The sequence below is a fragment of the Mastigoproctus giganteus genome, chromosome 2, assembly GCF_048544385.1.
Source record: "Mastigoproctus giganteus isolate SK-2022 chromosome 2, ASM4854438v1, whole genome shotgun sequence".
NCBI lineage: Eukaryota > Metazoa > Arthropoda > Arachnida > Uropygi > Thelyphonidae > Mastigoproctus > Mastigoproctus giganteus.
Window position 1 is genome coordinate 121,343,059 of NC_143576.1, and position 23,827 is coordinate 121,366,885.

A 23,827-nucleotide genomic window follows, 5' to 3' on the forward strand; every position below is an offset into this window, starting at 1 on the left:
CTATCGACAGTTCTTAGGAGGCCTTTGTACACCCTGCCGTGTTGCATCTTTTCCCGGACAGAAATGAGAACTTCTAAAACGATAATAAACCACATCATCAGGTCCACACTATGCAGAAGTGGTTAAATAAACACAGTGAAGATATCATTTGTCTTAATTGGCGATTAAATTCGCCTGACCTCAATCAAATTGAACGCTTGTAAGATGTTTTGGATGGGAAGTGAGGAATAGACCCACAATCGTCGTCAATTCCGGCATTGTAGAAAGCGAAATCAATGCGTAGACTAATAACGACTGTTATCCGTGAGAACGGAGGCCCAACACAGTATTAGGTAAGTGGTCAGAATTCAGTGATCATCAAGCGTATATTAAAGGCAGTTCTAGTAGCTGTAAGCAACCGGCGACCTTGGCAGTTCCAAGGGCTTCGACCTTACGGAGGGAGTCAAGTCTGCTTACACAGATGTCCTTGCATATATTAATATCGTTATATCGCCGCTAGTCTGCGTGGGTAGCACAGTGGTATCGTCACCGTCCCCCCCACACCGGGTGGAAAAGGCCCGGGTTCGAATCCCGTCGATGACGCGAGGAACTTTAGTGGGCTTTTTTCACTCCGTGGCTGAGTTAGTCGGTCTCAGGCGTAGATCGCAAGGTTTTTTCCCTCAGAAACTGAGGTTTTTTCGTCCAGCAAAACAGGCAAATCGACCAGAGAACACACGCAATTTACAGACACGAATACGGGTTAATGTAATCATTTACGGGTAACCCTAATATAGTAATATAGTATAGTATATCGCCGCTAGAAAACTGCGGATCAGCTTATGGAATGCGTTTGGCTATTTTAGTTTAGGAAAATATACCAAAATAATTACTGAAGCGCCAACTTAAAATACACCAAAATTTTCATTCTTGTGAATGAATTTGGGAAATTTCTTTAACGAATGCTAAAACTGACCAGAGATATATCTGAATACGTCCAAAATATTCTAAATAACTGTACTGTCTGTACCATAATTTCTAGCCATTATTTGCTAATCGTAAGACAAAGCTCAGCAGTAAGCATATAAAGGCTGAATAACTTGCGAGAAAAATTTAATTACTTTTCCACTTTCCATTTTGAGAAACCTTGCCCTGCTCAATCAGTTTCAACTTCTCGAAAATCTGCTACCAATTCCTTAAATGCCGATCTCCAGGTAATTCACCAGTGGAGCAGAGACAACTTAGTTGATTTCAATCCTTCTAAAACTCAGTCTTGTCTTATATCTCGCAAAAAGGATTCTTCTGCTCCTATGCTTATCTTTGGTGACACTCCGATTTCTAGACAAAAAGATATATCTCTTTTGGGGATTACCCTGACTTCTAATCTCTCTCTTGGCACAAGCACATTACAAATATTGCTTTCTCTGCATCTAAAAAACTTTGTTTTCTCTTTCGCTCTCGGCGATACTTTTCTTCCAAACATCTGTTCACTCTGTATAAATCGCAAATCCGCCCTACCATGGAATATTGTTCTGGGGTGGTGCCCCCAAAACCTCTCATAGGCTTCTTGATTCCGTTCAGAAGAGGGCAGTTAAGTTAATTAATGATTCATCTGTAATGACATTAGTCCACGAAGAGCAATTTCCATTGATTATCACTCTCTGTCTTCTCCCACTCAACCATCCCTTTATCCATAGCAGCAACTTGTCCTTAATGCCATACTGCTCCAATTTATACAGCAGTCTTATGTGCAACAGTATCAAAAGCTTTCCTAAAATCCAAGTATGCGATTACGATATCAAAATTATTGTTTGCGTCCAGTTCCTTTGTGAGCACATCATAGTAACCAATAAAATTTGTCAAACAGGATTTTTCCTTAACAAACCCATACTGTTTGAAGTATAATTGTGGTCTTGTCTAGATGATCTTGCATTACTTCTTTTATCAGTGACCCCATTACTTTCCCTGGAACAAGTTAAACTAACAGATCTGTAATTACACGTGTCACCCTGTGATCCCCCTTTGTGACTTGGGGATACTTTTGCACATCTCCCTTGCATCCAAGGATGTTCTCATAATTATGACTAAGGGTTTTCTTACTTCCTTCGCTGCCTCTCTTAATGTAATTGGATAGATACCATGTACTCCTGGTGCCTTTCTTATGTTTAACTTCAACAATTTCTCTTTCACTTTCCTCTCAGCTACTGAAAAATCATTTACCTCCCTTTTAGAGTTTGATAAATTTTTAGCATCGGTTTTCCTAAAGAATTCCTCGTGGATGAATATAGATGCAAAATAGTGAATCAGTTTTTCAGCAGACCTGAGCAGGATCATCAACAGTCAAACCATCGATATCGAGTGAACCAAATTAATTCATTCCCTTCCTTCTAGTGTTTACATAAGTAAAGAAGTGTTACATATAAATACATAATACTGTATATAAGTAAAGAAAGTTATTAATAATGTTGTTAATATTAATAATTTCAATATGTTTGCTGTAAATTTTTAAATTTACAGCAAACATATGGTGTGGTGTTTTTTTATATTAAAAATTACAATTGCACTAATTAAAAAAAAACAAAAAAAAACGAAAACGGTTGTCATACGGCGTGATTCCAAACTTCTAGGCTATAGTGTACATATATGGATTTATTTTCGACCAGAAATAATTTCCGATTTTTTATGCCTTTTGAATTATTTAAAGTTTTTTACTAACCGTGTAAGATAGTAACACTTGAGTTTAGTAATGTTTAGCAGGGATGGGATACACTTAAATAGAAAGGGTGCAAGAATATTTGCTGATGCTATCGAGGCAGTGTTAGGTGGGTCCGAAAACTTCTAGCTTGGGGGATTCACTGACTAAAAAGTTAAAAGTAGCCGCAGGCAGAGGTGAAGGTGATTCTTACAACTTCTATTAGAATAATTAGCGACCTGCAGCGAGGGGTGTTGGGGTTTCAGGGACTGATGGCAGTCATCGTGAAACAGGTGGGTATATGGGATGTGTCAGGGCAACTAGGAATAGGAATAGGTGCACATATGCTTGCATGTATACCAATGCTAGAAGTATAGTAAATAAATTTGATGAATTTGAAGTGTTGGTCAAGAAAGAAGGAAGAAACACTAGAAGGAAGGGAATGAATCAATTTGGTTCACTCGATATCGATGGTTTGACTGTTGATGATCCTGCTCAGGTCTGCTGAAAAACTGATTCACTATTTTGCATCTATATTCATCCACGAGGAATTCTTTAGGAAAACCGATGCTAAAAATTTATCAAACTCTAAAAGGGAGGTAAATGATTTTTCAGTAGCTGAGAGGACATCAAAGGCGGATATTGTTGTGATATCAGAGACGTGGTGTCACACAGATATTAGGAATGCAGAATTGAAATTTGGGGAGTATAGTGTGTACAGAAAGGATAGACAGGATAGGAAGGGAGGAGGTGTTATGCTGTTAATTAAGAAAAACATAAAATCAAAAGAAGTGCATCCAGTTGATATAGATAAACAGTGCACTGTTGAGTCAGTTTGGTGGGACATAAGCACTGCGAAAGCAAAAATAAGAGTAGGAGTGTGTTATAGGCCTAATAACTCGAATGAGTACAATGAACAATTGTACAGAGAAATAGAGTGGGCTAGTAAATCAGAATGTCTTATAATGGGGGATTTTAACTTCCCAGATATTGACTGGAACTTGTGGGTTGGTCACTCACACTAGTAAGACTTTTGTGGATTTATTGGATGATTGTTTTCTGCAGCAGCATGTTCGAGCGGCAACCAGAGAGGATAATAATACTCTTGGTCTGGTTATCAGCAGTGATCATTCGTGTATTAAGAATTTGCAGAAAAGGAACCACTAGGTGGCAGTGATCGCAGTGTACTGATGTGGGATTTACTTAAAGATTTAATTACCATCAGGGGTAAAGGAAAGGGTTTTTGCTTCCGTAAAGAGGAGTACAGTGGTCTCAGAAAGTTTTTAAATTCTGTACAGTGGGATCAACTGACGATGTTACCAACAGTAAATTCTAAGTGGGAAGAATTCAAGGAATTAATCGTGAAAGCTACTAAAAGTTTCATACCTATTAAGAAATATTGTTCAAGGTTTAGGCCTAAATGGTTATCTAATGAACTAATGAGACTCGTGACAGAAAAGAAATATGCATGGGATGCATATAAATTATCAAGCGACCCAGAAGCCTATGGCAGATATAAGCTATTCTGTAATCAGGTCACAAAGGAGTTTAGGCAGGCGAAGGCAGATTACGAGAAATCTTTGGCAAAGGATGCTAAGAAAAACAGCAAGGATTTCTTTACTTATATAAACTCTAAAAGGAAGGGGATGAATCTGATTGATCCACTTGATATGGATGGTTCGACTGTTGATGATCCTGCTCAGATAGCAAACAAACTGAATGAGTATTTTGCATCTACATTCACACATGAGGAGTTATTAAAGTTTGAAAAAGGCAGAAGGTTATCAAATTGTAGCAGGTTGCTTAATGATTTTGTAATAACCGAGAGCAAAGTGGAGGAGAAATTGTTGAAGTTAAACATAAGAAAGGCATCTGGGGTGGATGGGATCTATCCAGTAATATTAAAGGAGGCGGCAAAGCAATTAAGCAAACCCTTAGCCATAATTATGAGAGTATCCTTGGACTCAGGGGAGGTCCTCACGGACTGGAGATGTGCAAATGTATCCCCAATTCACAAAGGGATCGAAGGGTAACACGAGCAATTACAGACCAGTTAGTTTAACTTCTGTTCCGGGTAAAATAATGGAGTCACTGGTTAAAGATGCATTGCGGGATCATCTAGACAAGACTGCAGCAATAATTCAGACACAGCATGGGTTTGTTAAGGGAAAGTCTTGTCTGACAAATTTGATAGGATATTATAATGTGGTTACAAAGGAACTGGATGCAAAAAGAAATTTGATATTATATATTTGGATTTCAGGAAAGCTTTTGACACTTTTGCGCATGGAAGACTATGGTACAAATTGGAGCAGAATGGTATTAAGGGTAAGTTGCTACAATCGATAAAAGGTTGGTTGAGTGGGAGAAGAGAGAGGGTGGTAATCAATGGGTGCTGCTCTTTGTGGACTAAATGTTATTAGTGGAGTCCCACAGGGTTTGGTGTTGGGTCCACTGTTGTTTTGTATATTTATCAATGATATTGATGAAGGTATATCAGGCTTAGTGTCGAAGTTTGCAGATGATACAATGGTTGGCAGGGTTGTTAATGACAGTAATGACAGTGTGCTACTGCAACAGGATCTAGAAAATTTGGGCAGATGGGCTAAGAAGTGGCAACTGAAGTTTAACCTTGACAAATGCAAAGTGTTGCATATAGGTAGAAGTAACCCCAGAGAAACGTACCAACTGTGTGGTCCTACACTTACCGTTGTAGAAAATGAAAATGATCTGGGAGTAATTGTGCAGTCAGACAAACTTTTCTGAGCAATGCAGACAGGCTGCCAAGGCAGGTCATGGGGCTTTGTCAATGATATATAGGAATTTTGCTAGCAAGGAAAAGGAGGTGATTGTCCCTCTGTATAAGGCAATGGTCAGGCCACGCCTTGAGTACTGCATGCAGGTCTGGAGACCTCATTTTAGGAAGGATGTAGATTTACTTGAGCGTGTACAGAGAAGGGCAACAAGATTGGTGAGGGGAATGAAGGGATCCTCTTACCAAGAGAGGCTTAAGTTCTGCAAATTGCAGTGGCTGGAGACTAGGCACCTGCGCGGTGATCTGTATAAGGCCTTGAATGGGTTGAGCACGCTGAATTCTGATGGGATCCATCCATTTGTTCAGATTACGAACCTAAGGGGGCATAAATTCAAATTAAGAAAAGACAGATGTAGAATAGATGTGCTGAAATTTGCCTTTAGCCAGCGGGTGGTTAATTGGTGGAACAAACTTCCATCTGTCGTTGTGGAAGTTGATAGGTTAAATAAATTTAAGGAGGAACTGGACAGGCATTTGGAGAGAATGGTGTGATTTTTTTTTTTTTTTTCTGGCTGATGCTGCATAACTCATACACTTGCTTTCTTGCATCACATGCCACTACTACTACTACTACATGAATATGTCCACAATACCTTGCAGATTAAATTCACTACTAAAGGGCGTCAAACTTAGAAAGAATCTCGATCTGTACGAATTTGGCTACGGGACTTTTAGCACAAGTCAGTGTCGGAACTGTTATGTATCCGATTCAGTTCCGTCAAAAATCATATGATCCTGTAAAAAAAAAAAAAATTCCGAAAGATGGGGAGGGAGAAATCAAACTTTATGTAGCTCAGCATTCCAAAGTTTCGTTTTAATGAACAGTGTTTTCAGGTTATGGCGAGCGAAAAAAAAACTGTCAGTAATACGCTGAATTTAAAAAAAATATATAGCTTTTCTTTTATTCTTTCATCTGGATAAAAGCAGACAGCGTAAGCTTTGAATTTAATTCTTGAATTAGCCGCGTGCGTACTAAAATTTTTGTTTCTCTCTTAAGTGCGCGGGATATTTTGAAAAAAAAAAAAAAAAATGAAAGGCATTATTCATCATCTAATAGAGAAGTGGATTTACCACTAAAGGATATTATGGGCTAATAGCCCACTTTCTCACTTGGATACGTAATATGGCGATTTAAAAATATGGATTTTTTTTTTAAACGATTTATATCGCATGTTTTCCAGGTGAAATCAGCAAAATTGTTATACCAGATAAGAGCTCTCGCTTTTCTGTGTGCATACTGTAATAATATTGAGTATTTTTGTCATTTACTGTGAAAATTTACTGAAGATTCAAATCTCGCCATCCTCACTGACAATGCTCCAAGATTAATCGTGATTAAAAGTAATCCACAACGTCAGCATTTAAGTACTCTTTTAATGAATACTTCATTTAAAAACAACAATCGCAAAAATATTCATTCGTAGATTAGCATATAATGTGTTAAGTAAACACAAAACTTCTTCCCTCGAGGTGGTTAAAGGCAGCTTTGTAATTTCGAATGCTTTAAGCTCCAAGTTCTCCTCGTCTAACTGTATTTGTCAGAAGAATTTAAATAAGGTCTCAGAGGATAACTGTGGAATCTACTAGTTCCTTAAAAGTGTTGGAATTCCTAAGAGTATTACGCTCGGTAAAGTGCATTCGAACTCTTCACATAATGACACTCGAAACACCTTAGAATGAAATTAATTAAATGGTAACACTGAGTGGGCTTATTTGCTTAAGTTGTGTGATTAATGAAAGTAATTATTTCCTCTTTGCCCGTGTCCCTGTTTTGCTAACAAGCAAACGCTAAGATCAGGTGACGAAATGATTTTGTCCTGCGCCACAAGCTGATTTGTTCAACAACTTGTGGCTTTGCAAGTAGAACATGGAACTAGTAACGAGTTTAACGAAAGTAAGTGATAATTAAATTTTTTCATAATCAGATACATCCTGACTGGCCCAGAGATATCGTCCTCGCAGGTAGAGGAGTGATCATAATCTCCGTCCTTCGCACAACCGGTAGCAAAGGTTCTCCGATTTGAATACCGTCAATAACGTGAGGAATTTTTATGGGCTTTTTTTTTTTTTTTTTTTTCCACTCGGTGGCTGAGATAATCGGCCTCACAAGAGGAAAGCATGGTTTTTCTTCCCGGAAACCGATCAGAAACACACAATTTATGGACATAATACACACGGGTGGATAAAGTTTTTCTTGGGTAATCTTGTTTTTTAGTCCAGCGAAGATATCACTAAGTTTTGAAATTCTTATGATATGTCTTGGATCAAATCACATAGGATAAAAGAAATCAACTGCTTCGAATAAATACAGGATAATATGAATTCTAATAAAGTGTAATTTTTACCAAATCGACCATTTACAGAAGCGAACTTCAAAAGCTAACATGTATTTCATACGTTTCCCTCCAATAATTATCAATTATTGCAACACGCTAGCAATCGACCTAATGATAATGTTTTGAAAAGAACCACAGAACATAAATCTTGGCTTATACCGTCTCCTTAATTCAATTCTAAGATAGCAAGGAGCACCAGGAACTAACCTACGACCGTAATTGTCGTAATGAGACAAACCCAAGTCCACAGCCAACAACACTTATTCCAGATGCCGTTTTCTTCTTGATATGTGCCATGGTCATTTCTTGAGAGGATTTTGGAGTGGACAGACTTTTTCCCCTACTAAACTGCATTGTCTCCTTGCTGTTTAGTTTTTCAAATTAGTTATCTTAATTTACTTATTTTATTTCCTCTCAAAATTTTTTCAGATCTCATACCAAATCTACTATTTATTTATTATCTGAATGTTTGAGTTTATAACTTCATTATTGTAACTCGCTGACCTGTAACCGATATTAATTCCAGTAGCACCTCGCTTGACAAGGGTTTCTATTTGAGGTTCTTTTCATCTTATATGGTTATGATTTGAAAGATTATATGTGCAGAAGTTTACAAATTCATTCACAATTTGATTAAAATTTTCATATATCCATTAAAAAATTGGGCAAAAATAACTGTTCTTTTGCTCTTCATAAACTATGATTCTATTCAATCCTTTCGGATTTCTTAATTTTCAAATTATCTATAAAATATAAATCTACAAACAAAAGTATAATATTTTTACGTAATAAATCTAATGATCAGTCGAGAACTGCACAAAAGTTGGCTAAACAACGGAATATTATAATTACTTGGGTTAAAAAGTGTAGTAAAAATTGTTTCACTGTAATAATAATAATTATTATTATTATTACTATTGCTGAATTTAAATTGCAGTAATCAGACAATTGATTTCGACTGTCTGATTACTGCAACCAGATGATATCATATGAAGGATATTTTTCTCTTTTATGCCCTCAACAATATCTAATTACTTTTCATGATCCACAACTTTCTTATGTATCTTGGCGACGACCACCACATTCAAATTAATTTTTACACAATAAAATGTGTGGTAGTTAAGTATATATTAAATCTATAATTACATTATTTAATTAGTTATAGTTTTAATGATGAAATTTTTATTAAAATATATTTTAACAAAAATTATTGAAAAGTGTGTGTATAGTTGATACTAAAATATTTAGTTTTTCACTTAGTTTTTCACTGAATGTATGACGACATTCGAAAAATTTCAGAAAACTTCAATGTTGTTAAAATCCATAATTTGTAATATTATGAATAAGGTAATGTTCAAAACAGTCTGATTGTAATTTAATATGCTCCTCTCGATTCAATGCAAGGGAGGGTAATTTTTTTTTTTAAAACAAACAGAACTTCTAAGGAATCTATTTCATTTCAGGTTAGTTCAAGCACGTACAGTAAAGATATACTAACCAATTTTCGCAGGAGAAATGTTTTCAAAAGAAGTTTTTGAGGCTAAGATCGAATCTGAAAATATAGAAGCACTAGTGCATAAACAGTCATTATTTAAAATAAATAAATGCACAAGGCATAATACTTTAAGAGTTTGGTATCTATATAATATCGGTGTTTAGATACACCGTAGATAACTCTTAATAAACTACAAAGTAGTTGTTGTAGGCATCATTTGCTGTTTCTCATATTGTGCTCTGCCTTCACGACGAGTTGCCATGATATTGCACTACTTCGAATAAGTAACTCTTCACTAATAGAGAAGACTATTGTTACTTATGGGTGGTGGTACTCAACTGAGAATAAGTAACAATAGTCTTCTCTATTAGTGAAGAGTTACTTATTCGAAGTAGTGCAATATCATGGCAACTCGTCGTGAAGGCAGAGCACAATATGAGAAACAGCAAATGATGCCTACAACAACTACTTTGTAGTTTATTAAGAGTTATCTATGGTGTATCTAAACACCGATATTATATAAACAGTCATATAATGCCGAGGAAAAATTAGCGTGTAAATCTATCCTGCGATGGACCACTTTTGTGAGACTCTTTCCTTTGTGTATCTATATCATGCAAATTTCTCTGACCTTATGTAGCTGTCATGGTGGGTGGATAGGGTGAAAATATCTTAATGATTTTCATAGACTACCTCATACATACTCTTTATCATATAACATATCTGAAAGAGCAAATGATACAGTGCTATATATTATAAATGTTTTCTCTAAAACTTCTACATCTGGAATTATCAGCTGTCATCTTTCTTTCCTCAGAGATTTGTCACTCTACTCCAATTATCCTTTGAAATCGTATTATCATATGACTTGTATACCATTAGCAAGCTCTTCAACGTATCACAAAGCATTCTTCGAATGTCGCATACCATGTTGGCATGTCGCAATGTAAATTGTACAACTGTATTTTTTACTTTTGGGTGACTACCCCCAAAGAATTTCATATTCAAGAAACTGAAATAGATTTCTATCTTTCTCTTCATGTCTGGTGTTCCTTTTGTCAGTGCGAGCAGTAGGCGTCAGAGGCTAAGCTACATTAGCCTCGGGGATGATAAACATATACAATGTATGACCTAAACAACAGCCTAAGCATTAGACGAAAGAAGCTAACTTGCTTTCGAAATTCTGTCAAATTTGTTTATTTAACTCAACAGATAATTCAGGATAATACATTATTGAACTGTCCGATCATTACAAAAGAAGTTGCTCGAGGAACTGATTAAGCGATACAAAATAAGAATCACCAACTTGACCTGCTTTACAAAAATATTTAAAGAAAATTCATCTCTCTTTTAACCTTCAGCTTTCTCAGTTGAAGATGGGTACTATAAAGATTTTCAAACTCACTATTAAGTGGGTTACCAAGCTTCTCGTTTTTAAAAAAAAAAGCTGAGACAACAGTGAGTGGGAAAATTATACTTTCTGAAAATTAAGGATGCTTAGTGATAGCGGTAAGGGCAAGTGACAGTCTTGTGATCTGATGAAGCAAAAATTCAGCAAAACATTTTATAATTTCCTATTTTAACTGGCAAAAAGAAACGACCGTTATTAAAACTCTTCCAACACAAAGTTTTGAGAAAGTATCAGTCCAAAATAATCTTAATCATCATGCCGTATGATATGAAGCGACCAGTTTATTTATTTTTTTCTGCGGGCAGTATACTTTCTCTCCCTCTATTTCGCTTAAACTTCAGGAAAACTCTGACACCTGGCTTTCGTTAGTGCCAGCTTGCATTCTACAGCAGGGAAAAGGAATGCCGCTAAACGACTGTTGGCTAGAAAATTATCATGTGTCTGCACGTATTTGATTAATGGTGAAACATTGTTGTCATGACTACAGAGTTAGGAAATTGCACGGTCAGCATGCATTCTCCAAGAGATCCTTTTAACCAGGAAACTCTGAAGTGTAGAAAATAGGCCTGGAAGCGTCAGGCACTTAATGTAACAAAATTTGGAGAGAGTATATCATGAGGCTTAAGATAAAAAAGTTTTACCGAGATAAATACAAAGAGAGAGAGAGAGAGAGAGAGAGAGAGAGAGAGAGAGACGGTTTAGCAATGAGAACAGATGCGATTTGAAGTAGCGCACTTCAAGTTCGTCTCAGCAAGAGGAGAACGATATAGGAAAATCAAGTTTTAAAACACGTTTTTATCTTAAAGCAGTTAAACTTTTTAAATATATTATTGCTTTAAATTTAGGCACCTGAAAATTAAATAGCTCAGTAAGGTTGGAATTACGAAATCAGTATCAGTTACGTGATTATTTGGCTGGTAACCTTAAAAATTAACACAAAGCTTCAGAAAGCTAACCCGTCCCCTAAATTTAGCAAATGATTCGGCTGGTCCCGATTCAAGTGTCTTAAAAAATCTTTAAAAGTATTAAAACATACGAGGGCTGTTCATTAAAGAATGTTCATAAATTTTCATAAATAATCGTACTGCTTGCTATTTCCAGCTGAGCTGCAGAATTTAAGACCCAAACAAGTTGCATTACATAGCAACTACGCAGTTCACTCGTGCACATGGTGTGACCTTGCCGGTCGATCAAGTTTATGCCTGTTCAGTTTCTGCACATAGTTTTAATTGTAATGAGGCTCTGGGGATTACCCCCAACTCCGCCGGCACAAGGTGATAACAGCGGATGAGACATGGCAGAGACTAAGCAACAAAGGTTACGGTATTCTCTTTTTGACATTCAAGGAATGGTTTATCAGCATGCTGTATCACGTCATACGACTGTTACGGGACTTTATTACAGCGCTGTACTGCAAACAACCACAACAAACAACCAGAAATGCACGCAGGTGTGTGGATGCTGCATCACGAAAATGTGAGACCTCATATTTCTCATACTGTCGTTCAGTACTTAGCCCGGATTAATGTCAAAAGGTGTTCCTCATCTGCCCTAAAGCCCTGACCTTGCACCATGCGATTGTTTTTTAAATTTCCAATGTTAAAGAACGAGCTGCGAGGGAAACGTTTCCAGTTGTCAGAAGGTGTCTCTAAAGACATCGGAGGCGATTGTCAAATGCGTGTCAAAAAATGGCTTCCACCATGTTTTTGAAGAACGGCACAAACGTTGGCTGACTAAGCACTACTGTTTCTAAACAATATTTCACATATACCATTATTGTTATTAGCTATATGGTGCAAGGAAGCACGAGTCTTATCCTCCACCAGCCAAAAAAAAAAAAAAAAAAATGGAGTTAATTTAAGTTTAAGTAAACTCGTGGCCATGTCGCCGTGATGAGTACTATTGTTCCTAGTACTTGTACCGTACTTAGCAGCAATAAAGATTTTTAATATTTAGAGCAAAATGCTGTTACAATATGAAAGCTGTTAGTAAATGTTTTTTTGAAAAAAAAAAAAAAAATTCCCCTTTCCTAAACCGTCAACATCTTTGTCATTAACTCATTTTGAAAGCGCAGAAATCTCGACGAGTGAATAAATGGCACGTTCAGTTTTAGTTTCATTATCAAACTAATAATTTTGATCAAATTTTGTTTAGCATTGCAGAAAAATTATAAACGTCGCCACAAGATGGCGCCATCACCGGTACAGTTGGTGCTTCTCTGTTTGAAAGTTGTATTTTCTGGAAGCTAGCTTACAATATTATTGAATATAATGTATTTCGTTTATGAAACAAAAAATGGACTTTACGTTTCGATCAAATCTCTTTTTTAGCTATTTTCTAAGTTGTTAGGGGCACGCTTATTTTTAAATGAGAATTAAGATGAAAGAAATTTTAGAATACTAGTTCAATTAAAGTTTTTTTTTTTTTTTTATATAGCAAAAGACAAAATACTTTAATACCACAATTATATGTTTTACTAAACCTAATACAAAAAAATTAAGGGAAAAAAAACCAGAAAATAGTCTCTCAGAATACAGGCTGATTGTTTCACGGTCTTTCAAACTGTCAAGATAGTTTCTGGGGGGAAAATATGTGTGTGTGTGTGTGTTTAAGACTACCACACTTGTAACTATAGTACTAATTCCTAACATTTACCAGCGCACGTGCTCAAATACCAATAGTTAGTTTATATCACTTAATTTAATTCTTCTATCTATTTCTTAATTAAGAAATACACACACTCAATCACTGAATAGTGACCACTCCATCCGTAATGGACTATACCGCATAGCTCGCAGCGATCGTTGATATGAGGCATGTTTTGCTGGAAACAACTAGGATCTCAGGTGCGTATGGGCCAATGTTTCACTGGTGAAGTCTACCGGCAGATCTTAGGAGACTACGTGCACCCTGTCATGTTGCGTTTTATCCCGGACAGAAATGGGATCGTCCAAAAAGATAATGCGCGATGTCATCGGGCCCGCACTGTGCACGAATGGTTCCAGAAACAGTGCATATAATCACCCATCTTGATTGGCCACCAAATTTGGCTGACATCAATCCAATTGAACACCTGTGGGATGTTTTGGAATGGGAAGTGAGGTGTGTGGACACACATAACCGTCATTTATTCAGACACTATGGAAAGCCTTGCAGGCAGCATGGCTGCAAATCCCTACGGACGTAGGGATCTGCACTAGATGTCTGAAGACAGGGCCGCCATAGCCTAGTGGTCAGGCGCGCGGGTGCATAAGTACACGCGCCTTGAGTGACCGGGGTTCAAGTCCGTGACTGCTGAATACGGTGCTGTTTCTTGTATTCTATCTATCTTGTTAACTCCTCTGACTGTTTGGTCGTCCCGGAGTATAAACAGAAAATTTATTTATTTATTATTTAGTGGAGTCGATGCCTAGGCGAATAGCGCCTTGTTGTCCATGTGAACGGTGGTCCAACACCGTATTAGGTTGGTGGTCACAATCATGATCTTCTTCTTTGTGCGACATCTCCGAAACGAGGTCGGCGACCACCACAGCGAATTTCTCTCGGTCTCTGGCAGCTCTGAAGAGCTGCTCGATGTTTAGTCCCGTCCAATTCTTGATGTTATCTAGCCATGATATGCGTCTTCTCCCAAGCTTCCTTCTTCTTCTTCCCTCCGTTCTCTCTTGAATAATTAGCCGTGAAACTGCACATCAGGTGTCCGAGATACAGTACGCCGTTTTATTTCACGTTCTTCAGCAATTCACGGGTTTTTCCAATTTACTGCAGGAAACCTCATTGGTCATCTTTGCTGTCCATAGTATCTTTAACATTCTTCTGTACGCCCACATTTCAAATGCTTGTGGTTTCTTGGAGGTGTCAGTTTTCAGTGTCCATGTCTCGGCACCATATAACAAAACAGTGATCACTGTGTGTGTGTGTGGAAATAAAATTTTAAAATTTCCTGACTATTGCAATAAAAACATAAAGTGAAGGAACTCAAACAGGTTTTATTTTTATTCGAAATAATTACCACTTGAATGAATGCACTGATGAAACCGTTCTAACAGTTTCTGAAAAGAATGAGCAAAGGCGTCCAAAGGGATGATGTTCAGTTTTGCGGTTACGTTTTTCATTATGTCCTCAAAATCGTGAAAGCTTTGAGGCCAGCTTTCACCTTGGGAAACAGTAAGAAGTTCACTGGTGCAGGATTGGGTGAGTAGAATGGATGGATGAGCTGTACAATTCTATGTTTCGTCAGAAACGTCTTCACAACAAGTGCGGAATGGGCCGGGGCATTTCGCACTTGTCGTGCAACAAAGACCATCTGCCTTTCTCACGAAATTGCGGCCTCACTCTGGTAATATGCCTCAATAGTTTTTGAAGAACTTGTACGTAGAACGCAGCAACGACTCTCTCTCTCTCTCTCTCTCTCTCATCAGGTATAAATTCCTTGTAAATCACATCCTGTTTGTCGAAAAACATGATCAGCATCGTCTTGATCCTGGACGATGTCCATCACTAAGGCCCAAAAAGTTCCATAAACGAAACTTTTTGGGCCTTGGTATGATTTTGAAGTCCATTGCATGTCTCAGCTTCGACTCTAGGTTGTACTGAAATACCCAACACTCATCTTCAGTGACAATTCAGTCGAGGAAATCAGATTTGTCGTGAAAAGTCTGGATGAAGTCTTCGCATAATGAGACTTTTCGTTGCTTCTACTCATCCGTCAGGCTGTGTGGCACAAATTTTGCAGACCTTCCCTTTTCCAAAATCTTCACACAGAATTTGACGAATCATCTCCTTATTCATATACAACTCCTCAACCATCTTTCTGAGGGCCAAATGACGATCTCTTGCCACAATTTCCCCAAGTTTTTCGACTCTGTTCTCATTTTGTGAGGTTGACAGACGTCTGCTCCTTGGGTCATACCGCGAACATCCTCACCTTCATCTTTGAACCGCTTATACCATTCAAACATACTGGTACGACTTAACATTTCTTCACCATAAAAAGTTTTTAACATTTCATACGTTCTGTTACAGATTTTCTTATTTTAAAGGAAAATTTGATCTTCGTTCTTTGCTGCAATGCAAAATAGTGACACGGAAAGTTAACTCTACTAACGAAATTGGTTGTTACTTGAAACCTGACAGCCTACTGGACAATCTCTGTTCTACAATCTGTTGTAAGACGTTTGAACTACAACACATCACTTCCGGGCAAGAAAATAAAGTTTCAGCCAGGAATCAACTATGATATTAATCCGGAAATAAGATAATTTTTAAGTACAGGATTAAGTGATTGATGACTAACTGACGTTATAAAGCACAAACTTCCTTGCACTATATGGTTACAGGATTTTGGCACTATCAAGTGAAATCACCAGTAATCGCTACTGGAACTAATAACAAGTTGATGTACGCAATGCGTTACACTTCAGGCGCGTTCGATTTTTTTTTTTTAATTAAATGAATTTTTTTTTCTGTGATTAATAGAAGTGAAAAGTAAATATATGTACTCATAGGTATCACCTTACTGATTAATTACTACCCACATAATAAAAGTCTTAATTAACAATCGAAGCGTGTGCACAGACTGTGTAATCTGTAGATAAATAAATAGATAAATAAAATATTTTCATTTATTTGTAAGAACACACTCTTACAAATAAATGAAAATATTTTATTTATCCGAAATAAATTCATGTAGGCCAGAGAATTTTTGGGAATTATTAAGATTTGAATATTAAGTTTAAATATGGTAAATAACTGTATTAAGGTTTGAAAATACTGAATTTAGAAATAGGGAGGTTATAGATGTGCGAATTAAATAGCAGCCAAATGGAGACACGAAGTAACAAGTAGTACAAAGAGAGTGAAGTGAGAGTAAACAAAACTATGGCCCTTACTAGGAAGGGAGTAGCAATTTGCAAAGAAAAGGGTTACTAGAATCGGGAAACGATGGGGCCCCTACATACAGGTAATTAAGAACGTTTGATGTATGCGCAAAGCTGGACGAATACAGCTAGTAACAGGACAGTCTTTTTTATTTATTTATTTTTTTTTATGAAAACCCCAAACACGAAAGGTATCAAAACCTATAGTACTTAGTATCGTGCATGGATTGAAGGAGAAGTATGGGGGGAGGGGGATGCCGGAAACTTTGCTCTAGAGACTAAACATGGGTTTCACCACTTCAAGCCTCCAATAAGCAAAGTGGTGGTATTTCACCGGTTGATGAAAGTCATCTACCACCTTAAAAACTGGCATTTGCGTCGAAATACCGCGCTAGTGTGGCGATTTTAGGCAAGGGGCAACGCTTGTCAAAATTTATTGTAAACAGGAAAATAGGCACATGAAAGGGTTGTAATGCTGGAGTGCGAATAAACAAGACTACAAGAGCGGGGCTTGGTTTGTTGCATGAGGGAGACGATTGTGCTAAGTTTTAGCAAATAAGAAGGAATGAAAATTTAAGTATATTATTGGGAATGGTTGAGAGTGCTGTGGGAAGCATTCCAAACTTCTGAAAAAAAACAGGGGAAGGGTCGGATGAGAGTTGGAGATTTGTTCCAGGGAGTTTGAGAGTTCGAGTTCGGAAATAAATAAATAAATAAATTTTCTGTTTATACTCCGGGACGACCAAACGGTCAGAGGAGTTCGCAAGATAGACAGAATACAAGAAACAGCACCGTATTCAGTAGTCACTGGCTTGAACCCCGGTCACTCAAGGCACGTGTACTTATGCACCCGCGCGCCTGACCACTAGGCTACGGCCCGTGGAAGTAAGATGAAGAAGAAGAAGAAGAAGAAGAAGAAGAGAGAGAGAGAGAGAGAGAGAGAGAGAGAGAGAGAGAGAGAGAGAGAGAGAGAGAGAGAGAGAGAGAGAGAGAAAGAAGGTAGTGATGCGGAGAGGACATGGAGAGTTTTTAGAGTTAGAGTTTTAGAGTTGGGAGTTCGGGTTCAAGTGAGAGTTGGAGTTCGGAAAGAGAGAAGGGTGAGGGATCTAAGATGAAGAAGAAAAAGAGGGTAAAAAGGGGGTAGTGAGGGAAGAGAACGCGAGGACGTGCGGACTGGAGGTAGTTTTTTTGGGAAGTGCGGACGAGTGGGGAACATGTCTAAAGTTTAAAGTAAAAGTGGAGTTGGCCATCATTCGGGTGATCGGCATGTCTAGCAATGTAATCACATACTGCATTTCTGAAGATTAATTTGTGTAGGAAGCTGCACACGTGTCTAGATCCGGCCAGTCGAGAATGAGCCAGGTATGCAGATGTGTGAATCGAGAAATCTACGCAGAAGGCGAGTGTCCAGTCCAAGAGCTCCTGAAGAAGAGAGAGACTGCCAAAAAAATTTTGGAAACAAATGTGGAAAGCCTGTCTGCCACAGAGGAGAGCCCAGCAGAAAGAGTGAAAATTAATTGGAAGTAGCAGTCCGGTTCGGAACGTGAGTTCTAGTTTTATTGAACCCCTAACTTATAGACTTATAAGTTGAACTCAGAGATATTGTTTTTTACTTTCTTGCAACGGAAATTTTATTGTAATGTACAATTATGTTATTAAGTAGGCATATAGATTAAGTTAAAGACCATGCAATGATGCAGAGATACTCAAAGGGGTAAAGGAGAGAAAAAAAAATAAAGGGAATTAATCATAGGCGTAGTAGAAAGAGAACGTGGTAACATATATAATTTTCTAGATGTGTTAACGGATGAAATTCTCTAGATAATGTGTTAACAGATAAAATTCTAGGTAATGAGTTAATGTGTGAAAGAAATGAAAAAAAAATTAATTTATTGACAAACCTTGAGAGAAAAGGGGAACCCTGCCCTATATCAGGGAAGGGACGTAACAAAGATGCTTGTTGGATGAGTTTATAGTAAGTACTACTGATGTTAGGTGAAAGCGGTAATTGATTTGATAGGTGTTTTGGCAGAAATAGGCGATTAGTAGTAAGCCTACTGATGTAAGGTGATGTGTGCTAAAATCTGTAAAGGAAGATAAGAACCTGTACCTAAGTAATAGTTGGAAATTATCGATTAGTGTGAGAGAAAAAGAAAAAAAAAAGGAAAGGAAAGAAGGGATGTGTGAACCAATGTATTTATATATATCCGGATATGAGGAATACATATGAGAACAGTTGATACGTATGTGTATGAGAGAGAGAGATTCTTGTATTATGGTCCTGTATGTAAATTCAATTTGGAATATATATATACAAATATAAATTTTTTATGAGCTTCATTAAAATTGGTTATTTATATGTAAATTGTGTCGTCTTCATGCTCTGCTAACTTACCGCTTTACACATCCTAGAATTTGGAATTTTCTGAAAATTGCAGTCACAGTTGCGGTTTGTGTCCACCCGGGACTTCAGTAGGGCGGAAGTCAATTATTTTAAAGGAAAAAAAATAATAATAAGTAAATAAATATACGTGGCTGAAAGACCACAAATTGTTGTATAGTCAGCCAGTTAAATAAAAAAATATATTTGTATACGGGCGACCACAGCACCTGGATGGGATCATTCCAGGCTTCCACCTTAATACGGACCTCAACAGGGGGTGACAAGAATACTATCGTATGTAAGAAATCAAAATGAAAAATCAATGGGATAAGACAACCAGAAACGTCTATGCAAAGCAGGTCTCGAACCTTTCTCTACTATAGAATAAACACAACTATTATACGCATGATTGTCTGGTAATGGGGAAACAGATTTTATAAGGCTTGTGTTCATGTGTGTGTGCGGTTCCAGGCAAACCTTGGTTTAGGAAAAACCAAAATGCATAGTGTGTTTATAACCAGAACTAACGCACTAATAACATAAAACAAAAATAAATGAATAAGTTTTAGAATTTGTTTATAATGCGAGATGATCGTATAGAATCAGATGAATTTAATCGAGAAAATGATCAAGGTATAAAATATCAAGTAGAGACATTTTGAAGTTACTTTATATAAATAATTTGCCACGAATTAATACACATGAATGGTAAAATATTTGATTTAACTAATAAATCAAATAAAACTTATATATTTATAAACTTATACCCAAAAAAGGATTTACGCCTTGCATACTGGTGTTTATCGATAGCAGAGTAAAAAAAAGTTTTAAATCAGGCAATTTAAAAATTAAATTCGTTGATAAAATACAAAGAGGGGAGAGGATTTTTCAGGGTTCTGATATTGACGGATTGCGATCGACAGTTTACCAAATATTTTATATTAGGGTGAGGGGAGTCAGATGGTGTTGCCGGCTACTCCAGACACATACTTTTATTATTTTTAACTTCTTTTTTTTTTTTTGCTTTGTGACAACAGAGCGTTGTCTTCTCGAAAGAACCAATCACTGGGTTTCACTCCCTGTTTTGTGGAAATGACGGATGGCAGAGAGTTCTCAATGTCAATGCAGACGTCGCCATTTAGACGACTATTGTGGAATATAACTGGACCTAGACCAACCTCCATAGAGCAGCCCACTTACACTGATTTGGAGTTCGCCGCCTTTGAGACGGTTTTTGAAACTGGATGAATGATTTTTCTTGCACGATTTGCGCCGCACAAACATTCTGCCTTTTCTGTTAATTAATTCAAAATGAGACTCATTGTTCCAAGCTACTTGTGACTACCATTCGCATCTTCATGTTTAATGTACCATGGTAGGCGCCGTTAGATTTGCCCAGAAGTTCGAAACGAGCTTTTTTTTTCTACATGTATCTTTTCATGTTCGTTACGATGACCCGACGATGAAATGTTGTGCTACGATGATTGCCAAGCTGATTGCCCGTAACTATTCTTCAACCAACTGGAAGCTAAGTGCTGTTTCACTGCTGTCTGGGTAGCTGTGCATGATAGCTGTTTGTTTTTGCATCATAGCAACTATTGTATAACTTATCAGACATTCTGTGTACTGTCTGTAAATTTCGCATATTCTATGGCATGTTTGTCTGTTTTTTTTAGATGAAGATCTCGAATTCGGATGAGTTGCGAAAAAGATTTTGACCGAGATGGAGTAATACGACTATGGTGCAAAAAAAAAAAAAAAAAAAAAAAAAAAAAGTCAATAACTTCTTGAAGGGATCCGCCTTTTATACGCGGTGTAGAAGGGCAGTAGTTGTATTTAACTGCGAGCACCTTTACTACTGAAAAGCCACAGTGTCTTACTTCTCTGTGTGAAAAGCGGTGCCACCGACCTTGTGGCTGATTATCTGAATGGCCGATACTTGTTATTGACAGGCTGGGCATAATGATAATGGAAAATTCAGACTTTTCATGTGTGACCATTTCGTTAGATACTCGACTGCCACAGACGCATCTCATTTGTGAACACCTGCAAAAGACTACACACCTATCGACTATCATAGAGGAGCATCTGAAAATGTCACATCTGGTGAATTTTCAGGCGGCATAATTATCAAGTGATTACTTCCCACACACATATCGGATCGCTTAAGAGTGCAGTCCAATAAAATTAGATGAAAAGAAAGAAAGAAAACCCGAAAAATCACGAATTATCTTCTATCATCTTTTATGATTCAATGAACAGAAATCATGATTCTAATATGAGAAGAGTTTTACACAGTGCAACGCATAGAGGATTCTGGCTTACGTTTTGATGCAATAAAGCGGCTGATTCAATTAACCAGTGATGCCTACGAACGTAAACCACACTACTAAATTTTACTGAATTGTTTTCTGCAGCTAAAAAGTATGGTAAAGTAAAATAAAAAAAAATAAAAATAAAAAAATTGCCGTGTACGCTTTAAAACCCTTTCGCGTAGCCCTGGGAGTACACGTACCACACTTTGGGAAACCTTGTCCTACAAGGTAATGCATCGCATTATAAAATAATGTTCATCCAACAGTTTTTAGCAAAGAATAAATCGCCTCAATCGCATAACTTGCAGCGGTAGATTGGCAGCATAAAACTGGCCAGGCAAATATCCACATGCGACCCATTAAGTTAAGTGCGAATGTAATTTTGTATACAATCCAGCCCCTAGGTCACCGGATTTTTTCCGGTGTCCTGGAGACTCAATCAGGCCCGGATGATTGGTATTCACCACATACGACCTCCATCGGATCGTTCTTTCTTTTCCCTAATTCAAAGAAGGAACGAAAGATCATTAATGAGAGAGAGAAAGATTCGAAGAACATAAATGTCATTATGGCGTAAGCCTTATAACTTTGTTCACTCACGGTAGCACAATGGTTATGATTGATGTCGTTCCACACCACGTGAAAACGGCCTGGCTTCGAATCCGTTCAACAGAAATGTTTATGGACGTTTTCACACCTCGGTCCAGTGAGTCGGTCTCGATCGAGGACAGCATTAATTTTTTATCCAGGAAACTTAGGTTTTTATTCAGCAGAACGCGCAGTTTAGAGACACAATAAGTAAACACCTCGTGGTCTTAGTTGCTACGGAGGAATTTCTAAAATAAAAATAACAACAATCGTCTAACTTCCGAGACACGAAGAATTAAAGCCAAGCCTTGTTTAATTATTATCCTAATTTATGCACTCGATAATGAAAAAAAAGTTTATGGAATATCAGATAAAGCTAGCTGGAATAAATAGGAAGGAATTGCAGGCGTGATTTATAACAAGACGTTGTCACTAAAATTAAAAATGCAATTTGTACAAGACGGCAATTATACTTGGAAAGTTACGAGAAGCACTTTTTAACACGAAACATATGAAAGTAGAAGGGGACAGTTATCCACAGGGCGATACTCTAAAAGACTGACCCTCAACAGATGAAATAATAAATTGTCATTTTTAATGGCAATAGAATAGTAAGAGGGCGAAAAATGACCTAAGAATCCACGCAATTACAGCTTTACTTGCTTAACACACCCCTACCTTATGGTATATTGCAAAACAAACAAGTATAAGAGAAGAATATTTTTTTCCTGTAGTACTTAACACGATGAAAAGAGGGGGCAAAGGGAAAATGCTTATTTTATATCTTTCTGGCAACGTTATAAGAAAGATAACAAGCACGAGGCATGTTATGAATGAGTTCCTTTTGTTAAACCCCCAATGGCTTAAGTTTCTATTCTTACAAAATAAGTGGCTTACGTGACATAAATATCAAACTGGAGACTAACGATATAATCGGAGACTTATTTTCGGGTACTTCTCTTTCACTGCATTACGAGTCCACAAACAACAGCAGGCGACTCTTATACCTGTATACGTCACATCCTGAACATATTATGCAACCGGAAACCACACGTGAAAGATCGGATATCGACGATTTTCAGCAGAAGTCGAATACTGGTAAACTAATCATAAGAGAGTGGATGGGATGTGAGCCATGGAGGTCACTGTGAATGTAGAAACCTTTTTCCTCGTATTCTTTTTGAGGAGAAATGTTTTCCTATAGAAGATTATAATCGAATCATTAGAATTTATTCGTGTTTCACTGGAAATCAAGTTGTCTCAAGAATACTGCCATGTTCAGGCAGAGATTGGCTGACGTCCATATAACATTTCCAGCCCAAGGGAAATACAAAACCTCACGATCAGGTATCGATGTCCAGTCCCAGGTTTCAGATAATGGGGAAATTCTAACTTGTATCGAGGCTATTACTTTATCATATAAGCGAGAAAGAAAAATAAAATAGATTCCATTTATGTCGTTTGCTTTTTTTTTACTTGTCTAGCTTACAAAAGCCTTTTATTTATTTTTACTATTTCTATCATATTTTTTTTTCTTCCTTTTAACTTTCACTTGCTTTATTTCATCCAAATAGTTTCTTTACTTTGATTAATCTCCCGTTTCCTTTTTAGAGTTTTTCTTGCAGCTCTTATTTTTTTTTTTTGTCTCCCGTTTTTATTTTCTATAGAACATAAAAACTTAAATTTACTAGTACTTTTCCCCTCTTCCTTTTGTCTGCACAAAGTTTTTAAAGTCCTTTGTTTTCATAATCTATAGTTGGAACGTTACTGATATGGCAGATGAAAAAAGGCTACCCACTGGGTATTCTAATTTCTTAAACGAGCGGGGAAGAGAAAAGGAAAGAGAAAAGGCATAAGCGCACTCGACTGATGATTGCAGTATACATGAGATAAACACAAAGTCAACAGTCCTGCTAAGCAAAATTACCAACGAGAATGTA